Genomic DNA, 11,274 nt, shown 5'->3' with positions numbered 1-11,274 from the left:
CCCTCTCGTGGTTGCGTCTTCATAACTATTTTATTTCATCTAAAGCCATACGATTTTATTCGGCTGCGAGTCACAAAAATCTTATGTTACTTGCACCTTACCTTGGATGTAAAATGATTGCAAGGGACACTTTAAGGAAGACTTTAACCTCGGTTATAATGGTCTGCACCTCGCTGCTTTAATGTTTCCCAGGAGTCGTTTCTCGACACAGGTGAATAAGAAATGATAAGCAGCACCTCCTGATGCCCATCTTTATCAACTGAGACATATTTATAAACTCACATGCTGTGTATGAAGGTCTAAATATACAATAGCTTACCTACAGCTACCAAACAGTTAGCAGTAAATATTTGTGGAAAAAAAAAAGGAAAAACGATTCGTTACAGTATTTAACTGTTACGGAGACTTGTTCATCCTCTACACTGGTAAATCCTTTATAAATACTTCTGTTCTAGAAATGCCAAGAAACACCCTTCTGTACACCCTCGCTGAGGCTAGTAGGGTAGACCACACAGGGTATGTCAGAGAGTTACACATCCAACGAAAGGGGGGATTAGGAAGGACTAAACTGGGGAGGCTGAAGTGAGGGTAAACACAGGTAAACACATTAAGAGAGTTCGATCCACAGGGGAACAAAAGGGACTAGTTCGTTTGAGGTCAGACCGACACCCCGGGGGTAGGGGGGGGGTGTAGTACCCTGTTCACTGGTTGTCTTTTACCACTGTGACACTGAGACCAAGGTGCAAACACACTCACAGATGGGAGAAAGGAAGCTACTCAGAGCAGTTTATTGAGTTTATTGTAAGATCACAGCAGGAGCGGTGTATAACGGGTTGTCAGCTGTTGTAGCGATGACGGTTCCCGGTGGTGACGGCGAGATATGAATTGCTGAAGCTGGTGTTAGTGCTGCTGGTGAGCTAGCTGGACCTGGTGCTGCTGGTGAGCTAGCTGGACCTGGTGCTGCTGGTGAGCTAGCTGGACCTGGTGCTATTGGTGAGCCAGCTGGACCAGGTAGTAGTGAACTAGCTGGACCAGGTTCTGGTGAACTAATGTTGATGCTCACCCTGGCCTGACTTCCCTGGTATGGCTGTGGAGTTGCCTGCTCTGCTCCTGTGCGCAAGAATGGCACACCAGCCAGGGGGACCCTGTGCCGTTGTTGCCCGGAGCGTGCATATGTTGTCTCCGTGACTGTCAAGGGAAGTGGTTGTAGTGGACGCTGGTAGTGGTCACTTCCATACTCCCCTTCCCCCATGGACGCTGTGGGAAGATGGCTCGCTCCAATATGTGAGACATAGTGCTCTGGCATGCGTACGGTGTGGCCATTATGGGATGTGTATCCACCAGTAGCATCCATGGCAGAATCGGGAGAAGAAACCTGTGGAGGAAGAACAGAGGTGTGTGTCTCGCCATGGGTATCATTATCTGGTGAGGTAGGTGATGGAGCCCATAAGTCAGGTGAGCATGGTGATGGTGGTGGTGGTGATGATGGTGGTGTGCTGGGTGTTGGAGGCTCCTGTTGGGGTGGTGGCACATCGTCTGGTGGTTCATCTGGAGGCATGATTGCTGGCTCCAAGTGGTTGATGCTCACGGTGTCCTGTTTTCCCTTGCAGCTGATGGCTATCAACTTCGCTGAACGGGAGGCGACTTGGAATGGGCTTGAGTCCAGTGAGAGGCTGCCAGGAACTCAGAGTTTTTTGCCAAGGGTGAGGTGCACTGGACTGCAGCTGAATTCTTCATTGGGTGAAGCATGGATGCCGAGGAGCACCACTGGAAGTACGTCCACCCAGCAGTAAGGGTGAGGCTGTAACTTGATGGCTTGCTTCAGTTGGTGATGAATGCGTTCAACCATGCCATTCGACGTGCGGTGTCGGGAAGTCCCGAGATATTGCAGCAGCTCCCTCCACAGGGGTGATTCACACTGCACACCCCAGTCAGTGATGATCATAGTCGGGGTGCCAAAACGAGAAACCCACCCAGACAAAAAGATCAGGACAGTGGCCTCTGTGATAGTATCTGGCATAGGGATGGCCTCAGCCCAACCAGTGAACTGGTCAAAGCAAGTGAAGAGGTAGATGTAACCCCAGTAAGACGGAAGGGGTCCCAAGATGTCCAGGTGGATGGTCTTGAAGTGTTCGTCAAGGATGGGAAGCATCTTGATAGGATTGCGGTGTGTCGATGGACCTTGGATGACTGACAGGCAAAACACTGAGCAGTCCAGACATGAGTGTCTGCCTTGATCCCAGGCCAGACAACACGATGAAGTAGGAGACACCAGGAGGCCCATACTCCTGGATGACTTAAGCCATGTATGCAGTTGAACATGTCGCGATGAAGGGTGTGTGGGATGAACGGTGTGGGCCCCACACAGGAAACATCACACCAGATCTTGAGATCTGTCCTAGGAATGGAGAGCTCCTGAAGATCAAGGCCTGAGGGTGAATTCCTATATTTGGCATGGTCTTCGTCATCCTGCTGGGCTGCGGAGAGAAGCTTGTTGTCTGGGAACACCTGAGGCATCATAATGGAGATGCAGGAGAGGGCATCAGTGATTTCATTGTGCTTGCCCTTGATGTGCCGGATGTTGGTGGTGAATTCAGAGACATAGACCATGTGACGAAGGACTCTGGGTGTGGGCATCTATGAGCTTCTAGCAAAGGCATGGATAAGCAGCCTATGGTCCGTGCAGATGGTGAACTGGCAGCTCTCAAGGAAGTGCTGGATGTGCTTGATGGCAAGGTATATGGCCAATAGTTCACGATCGAAGGCACTGTACTTCATTTGGGGGGGCTGGAGAGTTTATGAAAAAAGAACAAGCATTAGCTGGCCATTGATCTCTTGTGTTGTAAGACTGTGCCGACAGCAGTGACTGAGGCATCCAAGGTGAGTGTGGTGGTGGCATTCGGTGCGGGGTGAGCGAGTAGAATGAGGCGTGAAATGTGTTCCTTAATGGTGGTGAATGCAGCCTGGGCTTCCTGGGTCCAAGTAAGTGGCTGGCAGGATGACTTTGGAAGCTGCTTGAGATTGTGGAGAGATGCAAGAAGATCAGCTGCTTCTGTGCTGAAGCGGTGGTAATAGTTGACGATGCCAAGGAATTCCTGAAGCTTCTTCGCTGTATCAGGCTGAGGGTAGTGTTAAATGGCTTAGATCTTCTGTAGGAGAGCTCAGATGCCATCTGCAGAGACTCTGTGGCCGTGGAAGTCAAGTGATGCAGCACAAAAGATACATTTGGCCAGATGCATCTTGAGATCGAAGTCCTGGAGGCATTGGAGAAGCTGCTGGTGACAATGATGGTCAACAATGGACAGGGAGGCAACCAGTATGTCATCGATGTATACTGTGACAAAATCGGTCGCAGAGAATATGGTCCATCAATTGTTCGAAGGTCTGAGCTGCATTGCGCAGTCCAAATGGAGTGGTGATGGCAGTTTTCTGGATGTCTTCAGGTGCGCTGGAATCTGGTGGAAGGCGTGCACATGGTCGATTTTGGAGAATATCTTACAGAAGGTCGACTCTGGAGAAAATCTTATTGTTGTACAGCTTGTGGTGGAAATCATGGATGTGTAGGATGGGGTTGAAGTCAGTTTTGTAATCCGGCTGAGGGCTCTCTAGTTGCCACAAGCTCCCCGCCCACTGAGGGCAGATTTTGGGACCAAGTGGAGCGGAGAGCCCCAAGAGCTCTTGGAGGGCCGAATGATGCCTTAGTCCAGGAGGGAACTGAATTTTCCCTTGGCTGCACTGAGTAATGCTGGAGGAAGGGGGGGCTAGGTCGGGTGAAAACTGGGGGTCCTGATGTTTCAATGTGGTGAAAGATTCCAGCAGAGGTGTGGACTGTGATGTGCGAGAAGGGAACAGTTCACAGAAATCCTGCAGGGGGTAGGAGAAGTCATTAGACTGTAAAAAGCAGGAAATAACTTTCATCCCTGTGGCAGGCTTACCAACCACTTTCCATCTTGAGGGAATATGAGAGAGACAGTTGTTGGATGGCTCAACACTGAGGTTGTAGTAGGCTAGGAAGTCGCAGCCATGGATCGGTTGAGAAATGTCAGCAACAACGAAAGGCCAAGTCAGGGTATGTGGCAGGCCAAGGTCAACGTTGAGGGTCAGCACACCATAAGTAGCAATGGACGATCCACTACCTGCGAAGAGGTCATAGAAAGGCTGCTGGCAGTTGTGTTAAGGAGGTAGAGGAATGATGCTGAAGGTTGCTCCTGTGTCAACGAGGTAACAAAGTCTTGAAGTGTGGTCAGTGACGTGCAGGATGATGATGAGCTGCAGAGAAGTGATAGCCGTGGCAGGGGTGTCTGTATGATGGGGTGAAGGCAAGGGAGTGGCAGCGTCTACCATCTCTCGTTACTGGAGTTTTCCTAAAAAATGCAGGAAGCGACACAGTTACACGCGCAAGGGCCGAAACGGGCGTGGATCTAACATATGTTGTTCCGTTGAGTGGTGGTAGGGTGGTATGCAGTTATTTCACTGTTAGATGGCTGTAATCTCAGAGCACCCTGGGGTGGCTGGCCATGGGTAAGCAAATGTTCTAAGAAGTTGACGTGTCAGCTGAGGGCCTGGAGTTCACTCTTAATTCTGTCAGCTTGAGAAGGCAACGTGGTGGGTAGCTGGAGGCAGCATTGGCAGCACTGTTCTGGCTTGAGGTGATGATGGAGGCAGTGTTGTGGTGGAACAGTGAGGTAAACTCCCTGAATACCCTGTCTGCGGTTGCTGAGCATTCCCCAGCTGAGGAGGCAGTGTCCATGGTTGATAAGGCGAGGCAGATGTCATCAGGAGGCTTTTGGCAATGTAACTGCCACAGGATGGTGTCTGGCAGCTAGTCAGCACTACGGTTGTTAATGTGCTGCATCTCTTCCCATGAGCAGGCTGGTGTGAGTCGCCAAGTGTGAGACGTGTGAGGTCCTGGAGGATGTTGTGGCGGGACTGACTATACCATTTGCGGAGGGCATCTCTAAGGAAGACAAACTTGTGGTCGGCTGGTGGGTTGGTGATGACTGCCAAAACCTCTGAGACAACCTCTGTCAGAAGAGCAAAACACAGTGCCGCGTACTTTTGTGTCAATGGCTGTGCTGCCAGTGAGAGCGGCATCGCCATGCTCCAGCCAGTCCTGTATGTTGTGACTGAATGTGGGAAGAGTTATCTTTTGCTCAGCCATAGATTGAGGTGTTACTCCAGGGTCACCATTTGTAGTACCCTGTTCACTGGTTGTCTTATTCCTTTTACAACTGCGACACAGAGACCAAGGTGCAAACACATGCAAGGATGGGAAAATGGAAACTCATCGGACCTAACAGCAGTTTATGGAGTTTATTGTAAGACTTAAGCAGGTGCAGTGTATCTGCTGTAGTGATGACGGCTCCCAGTGGTGCTGGTGAAATATTGCTGGAGAAGCTGGTGCTGGTGCTGCTGGTGAGCTAGCTGGACCTGGTGCTGCTGGTGAGCTAGCTGGACCTAATGCTGCTGGTGAGCTAGCTGGACCTGGTGCCACTGGTGAGCCAGCTGGACCTGGTGCTGCTGGTGAGCTAGCTGGACCTGGTGCTGCTGGTGAGCTAGCTGGACCAGGTGCTGATGAGTTGGTGATGCTCACCCTGGTCTGACTTCCCTGGTATGGCTACAGTTGCCTGCTCTGCTCCTGTGGGCAAGAAGGGCACACCGGCCAGGGGGGCCCCTGTGCTGTTGTTGCCCGGAGCACGCATATGTTGTCTTCGGGACCGCCAGGGGAAACGGTTGTAGTGGACACTGGTGGTGGTCACTACAGGGGGAAGCAAGAGAAGGCAGGTGATGCTGTCACCCTTTTATCTTCCTGGATCTAGCCTTTTTGACTCTCTCCTAGGTGCTCTGCCACCCAACCCCTCCAAAGGGTCTCTAGCTCCTGACTCCCTTCTGAGTGGCCTAGGCCCATTTGACCCCACTGGGATGTCCAGCCTCCCTCCTGAGCAGACTAACTATACCCTGACCCTTCTTGAGAGGGTTTATCAATTCCAATCCCCACTTGGGGTGTCTAGCCATCTTTAGCTCTTCCTGAAGCGTCTAACCCCCAAGGGACGCTAGCCTCCTAGAAAGGTCAAGCCCTAGACCGCACCACCTTGGGATCCCAATCAGTGGCGTACCCAGGAATTTTCTAAGGGGGGGGGCCCGTAGTGAGGTAAGGTCAGGTAATCCGATAATTACTGGGAGGTCACATGCAGGTTTAGAGTTAGAGAGCTGCTGGCTCATGTGTTACTCTTTGTTTGTACTTGCCAATTTTTCATGTTTTGCGGTTATCAAAATAAATATATATAAACTTTTAAAGGACCCAGAGAGCTAAGGGGGGGGCCCTGGCCCTCCCCCTGGGTGTGCCCCTCGTCCCAATCTTCAACTTCCAGTGCAGACCAAGCAATCCCTTAACTTCCGATCCAGTGGGGGCTCGCACACCCTTGGTGATCTATTCCCTGACCCATCCCTCCTGATCCCCAGTGGGTAATATAATTCCCCTCTGAGCCCCCAGGGGTGTCCCCCGGAAACATTTCCAGGGATCAGTCCCCCCTGAACTCTCTCCAGAGGTCTATCCCACCCTGATGCTCCTCTGTCAAGTCTAGCTGCCTAACCCCCTTGAGGATGTACCCCGAACTCTCTTGGAAGTCTAATGTTCCCATGAGGTTCAAGCTTTCCCCTAACCCTCCTTGGAGGCCTATCTCCCTTGTGGGTCTAGCCTATCCCACCTGGGAGATCATGACTCCCTGACCAAGGCTGATGCATGTCAGCATGTTGTAGTCTTTAGTAACGATACAATGACATCTGCCTTGTGGGGTTGAGCCACCCTGATCACCCATGGAGTCTGACCTCCCGACTCCTAACTGAGGTTTAGCTCTCATGATCCTCACTGTAAATTCTAACTCCCTCCCTGGGATAGACCCTCCCCTGGGTTTTAGCCATCTAACCACCTTTTGAGGGTCTAGGAACTGAATCCCCTCTTGGAGAGTAGAGTCACCCATCCTTCCTCTTGAAGTCCAGCCCCCCAGGGGGATCTAACTCCCTTTGATCCCCAAGATTCTAACTTCACCTAACTCCCCCTGGGGTCTAACCTCCCTGTTTCATGGGGGGGTCTAGTCCCTTGGAGATCAAGCCCCCTACCTTAACCCATTTGGATCTAGCCCCTTGAAGGGAACCTAGCTTCCAATTCCACCATGGAGGATCTAGTTCCCCTGTAGGCTCTGGCATCGAAACAACCCTCTGTAGGGTCCAGTTGACATTCTGGGGATCTAATCTCCCCCCCCCCCAACTTTTAGGGATCTAGCCCTCTTGACCCCTCCTGAGCGGTATAACCCCCTCTGAAGGTCTAGCTCCCCTGGACACTGCCTAGGTCTAGCCCCCCCAGGGATCTTCTTTCTCCCCAACTTCCCCTTGGGGGTTAAGCCTTTAGTGAACCCCCCTGGGAACTAGCTCACCTACATTCCCTATGGGAATCTAACACCATCTGGGGATCTAGCACCCTTATCCCCCTACTTAGGGGGTTTAGCACATCAATGGATTGAGCCATTGTTTTTTATTTGAAGTTTCACTCTCAACTCAAGCAATTTGGATTTTTTTTTATTGCACACAATATCTGAAAGTATAGTCCTGTTAATTTCCACTGAATTATGATAACATTTACCTGCAATATTCACTGTTAGATGAAGGAAAGCATTTGTAATAATTATAACGTTACGGCATTTTTAATGCTGCCACGATGAAATGCATGTAGTACAGTAACCAAAATACTGTACGTGAACTTAATCCCTATTCAGAAACAATCATCTCAAACTCTGAATGCAAACCTGAGGTTCCTGGTAAGAGTAGGGTCCCCCAGCTTCCGCAAATTTTAAATCACTTGTTCAGAATGTGAAAAAATTCAGGGAGCCTCGGAAGGTCCAGTAACTGCCCAGGGCTCAAACCAAATGGGCAGGTTTGTATGGCCATGTGGAATCTGCGAAGCACATATGAGGAGAATAAGAGAGTGGAAGAGAACGTGTTTGATTGCTATGCACAATGCAATAACACGATGTAGCAAAGATGAAAGGGTGTGTTGTGGAAGAATGGGAGGATGTGAAATGTGTAAGGTTGGGCATGACTGTGCATAGAGGATGCAAAGAAGGAATTGCATTGGTGATGAGTGACAAGTGGTAGAGAGAAATGAAATATTACAAATGTGTAGCTCAAGATGTATGCACGTCAATTTCCTGCTCAAAGGGGTAAAAGTTAGTAAGTGTTGCATAAGCCTTGTGATGACAGAGATGAGGCAGAGAAAGATAGGTTCTGGGATCAGCTGGATGGAGTAATAGGAGAGATGCCCGTCAGTTAATGAGTGTTTGTGATGGGTGATATGAATGGGTGAGTTGTACTCTGATCCTGTGGATAATACAATGGGTCATTATGGAGTACTGTACCAGGGAAGATGATAATGGAAGGCAACTGAAAGGCATATGTCAGGAAAGAAGCTTATGCATACGTAACTCCTATTTTAAGTATAAATATGCACACTAATATAAACGATAGAGAGAATGGAGACAGTGCTGAAAGGAGCCTAACTGATTACGGTACTTGCTTGTAGAGAGAACGATGCTTTTTAATATTTTGAAAGGCTAATGAATGGAAATGGTGGAAGCAGAGCAACTGTACGTATGACTGTCTTTGGTGGTGTGCAAAGAAGGAGTGCAGTGCCAACAAACATAACACTGGCAGAAAATGACTGTGAAGCAGGTGAAGAATGGGAGAGGATAGGGGGTTGTTGAGGTGTATGTTGATATGATTAAGCAGACTGGAGAAAGTGGAATGAAGTTTGTTTGAGATATGTAAGAAGGTATGGATAAGTGAAACTGTACCAGCAGAGTGGAAAAAAGCTGTAACTGTACCCCTGTACAAAAATAAAGGTAAAGGACATGAGTGAAAAATTATGGTGGTGTATATCTCAAGTGTTGTAAGAAAGGTATATGTAAGAATTATTCAAAAAAAAAAAAAAAAAAAAAAAAAAGTATGGGATATATCAGAATACTGTACCTGGTGAGTAGCAAACAGGGTGGCTTTAAGAGTGGTAGAAGATGTGTGGATCAAATATCTGCAACGAGATAGCCAGTGGAAAAGGACTACTTATGCCATTTAAGAATCTGGAAAAAGCATAGGATAAGGAAAACACAGAAGGATTATGGAAGGTTTTGAATATGTATGGTGTAGATGGTAAACTGCTGAGTGCCACCAAGAGCTATTACAAAGGTAATGAAACATGTGTAAGAATAAGTGGGCATCTGTGCGAATGGTTCAAAATTAGTGTTGGCATGAGACAAGGTTACATGATGTCCCTGTGGTTGTCCAATATAAATATGCATGGTGTTATGAGAGACCTATGACCAGAGTTTGGCACCATTTTCTAACCTGACAGTCATTGGATAGACTCTGTCAGATGTGTAAGTGTGAAGCTATGTGTGGAATGATTTTTTACCTATCTGGTGGAGCCAGGATTCAGAGGGCATGAATAGTGAGTGAATGGGAGTGTGGCTCATCCAGCCAGACAAACTTTAGTATCTCATTCAATCAAGTTTTTTCTGGCTCTCCCACCCTGGGGTGGGAAAGAAGGTCTGCATGATATGCTGATGGTGAAGATGATGACCTGACACTACAAAACAGATTTCTTTGTCCATCACAAATATTAAAATAAAGCTTCACTGAAAGTTTGGCACCAAACATTACTAAGTTTTAGCCTCATCCATGGTCAACTATAAACCTCTGCAAGTCTCCCCCCCTCCCTCAACAGCTCAAGCCACCACTTACTTAATGCCTCTGTAAGTAAGTAATAAGGACTATACCTCATACCAATTAATCTGGCCAGGCATGTATGGCAACACTGTTCCTGCCGAGATTCTGATTGGCTGGAGGTGTTTGTTCGATTTCGTTGTTGCTAAAACTGATCTATCTATTGCCAGACGCCATAATCCCGTACTCTTTTTAATATCAGATGTGATACTGAGTTTGTCGACAATACAATCGCAAAAGCAATAAGAATCCGTTATATACTTAACAACAATGAAATTTTCATAGGAAGACAGAAATATGAGTCAACAAAGTATTATAACAGTCCAAGTCAAGGTCAGCATTCGAACAATTCTTTAAATCTCCAACACTCCTTAATATAACAGAAAATTAAGGAAACCTGCTTAATCTAAGTGTTGGTATAATACACACTTAAATTATAAGATCAGTTCGCATCCTTAAATCGTGCCACAACTTTGAGTAATTAAAAATTCTAATGAAAAGACGAGTTCTGCGGGGAGGGAGGTTTGAAAAAATTGCGAAAATCAAAGTAGGCTAAAGGAAAACTATTTCATTATATCTCCTCATTATCACAGTATGGACTGATCTTAAAATTTAAATTTGTGTTATACGAATGCTTAGATTAAGCAGGTTTCCTTAATTTTTTGTTATATTACGAAGTGTCGGAGATTTAAAGGAATTGTTCGAATGCTGACCTCGACTTGGACTTTTTTAATACTTTGTTGACTCATATTTCTATCTTCCTACGAAAATTTGATTGTTGTTAAGTATATATCGGATTTCTTTTTGCTTTTCACGATTGTCTTGTTGACAAACTCAGTATCACATCTGATAATAAAGAGAGTATCGGTTTAAGCAACAACGAAATCGAACAAACACCTCCAGCCAATCAGAATATCGGCAGGAACAGTGTTGCCATACATGCCTGGCCAGATTAATTGGTATGAGGTATAGCACCAAGCCCAAGAGGACCATATGGCACTAAAACCGCTGCATAAAAATGACGGGTATGCTATGGTGCAATAAAAGCAGAGGGGAAGGCAGGGTAGACACTAAATGTGAGGCAAGATACGGGTTTGAGGTAGGAAGCGCATGAGGCGTGTGATGGAAAACATGGGAGTCGCCAAGAAGATCGGCTAAGGTAGGGGGATATCCGAGGGAGTAAAGGAATGGGAGAGTCCGTCTGCGCACGGCGTGGAACTGAGGGCAGTCAAGCAAAAGATGGTGGACTGTGAATGGAACCTGGCAACACTGACAGATCGGAGGAGTGCCTCCTGACATTAGAAAGCCATGTGTGATCCACATGTGGCCAAGGCGCAGACGGGCTAGGGCTATTTCCCAACGCCTGTTGCGATGGGAGGACGACTGCCAGGGAGTGACAGTATGTGTGATGGAGCGGAGTTTGTCATCAGTTGTGGACATCCATTCTGCTTGCCACCGCTGGCCAAGGAGACGGGTAACAATCAGGAAATAATCAGTTGCCGG

Source organism: Coenobita brevimanus, chromosome 84 (genome assembly GCF_032717465.1).
Source record: "Coenobita brevimanus isolate Jiangsu-jjx chromosome 84, ASM3271746v2, whole genome shotgun sequence".
Classification (NCBI taxonomy): domain Eukaryota; kingdom Metazoa; phylum Arthropoda; class Malacostraca; order Decapoda; family Coenobitidae; genus Coenobita; species Coenobita brevimanus.
Note: the sequence above shows the minus strand (reverse complement) of the source record.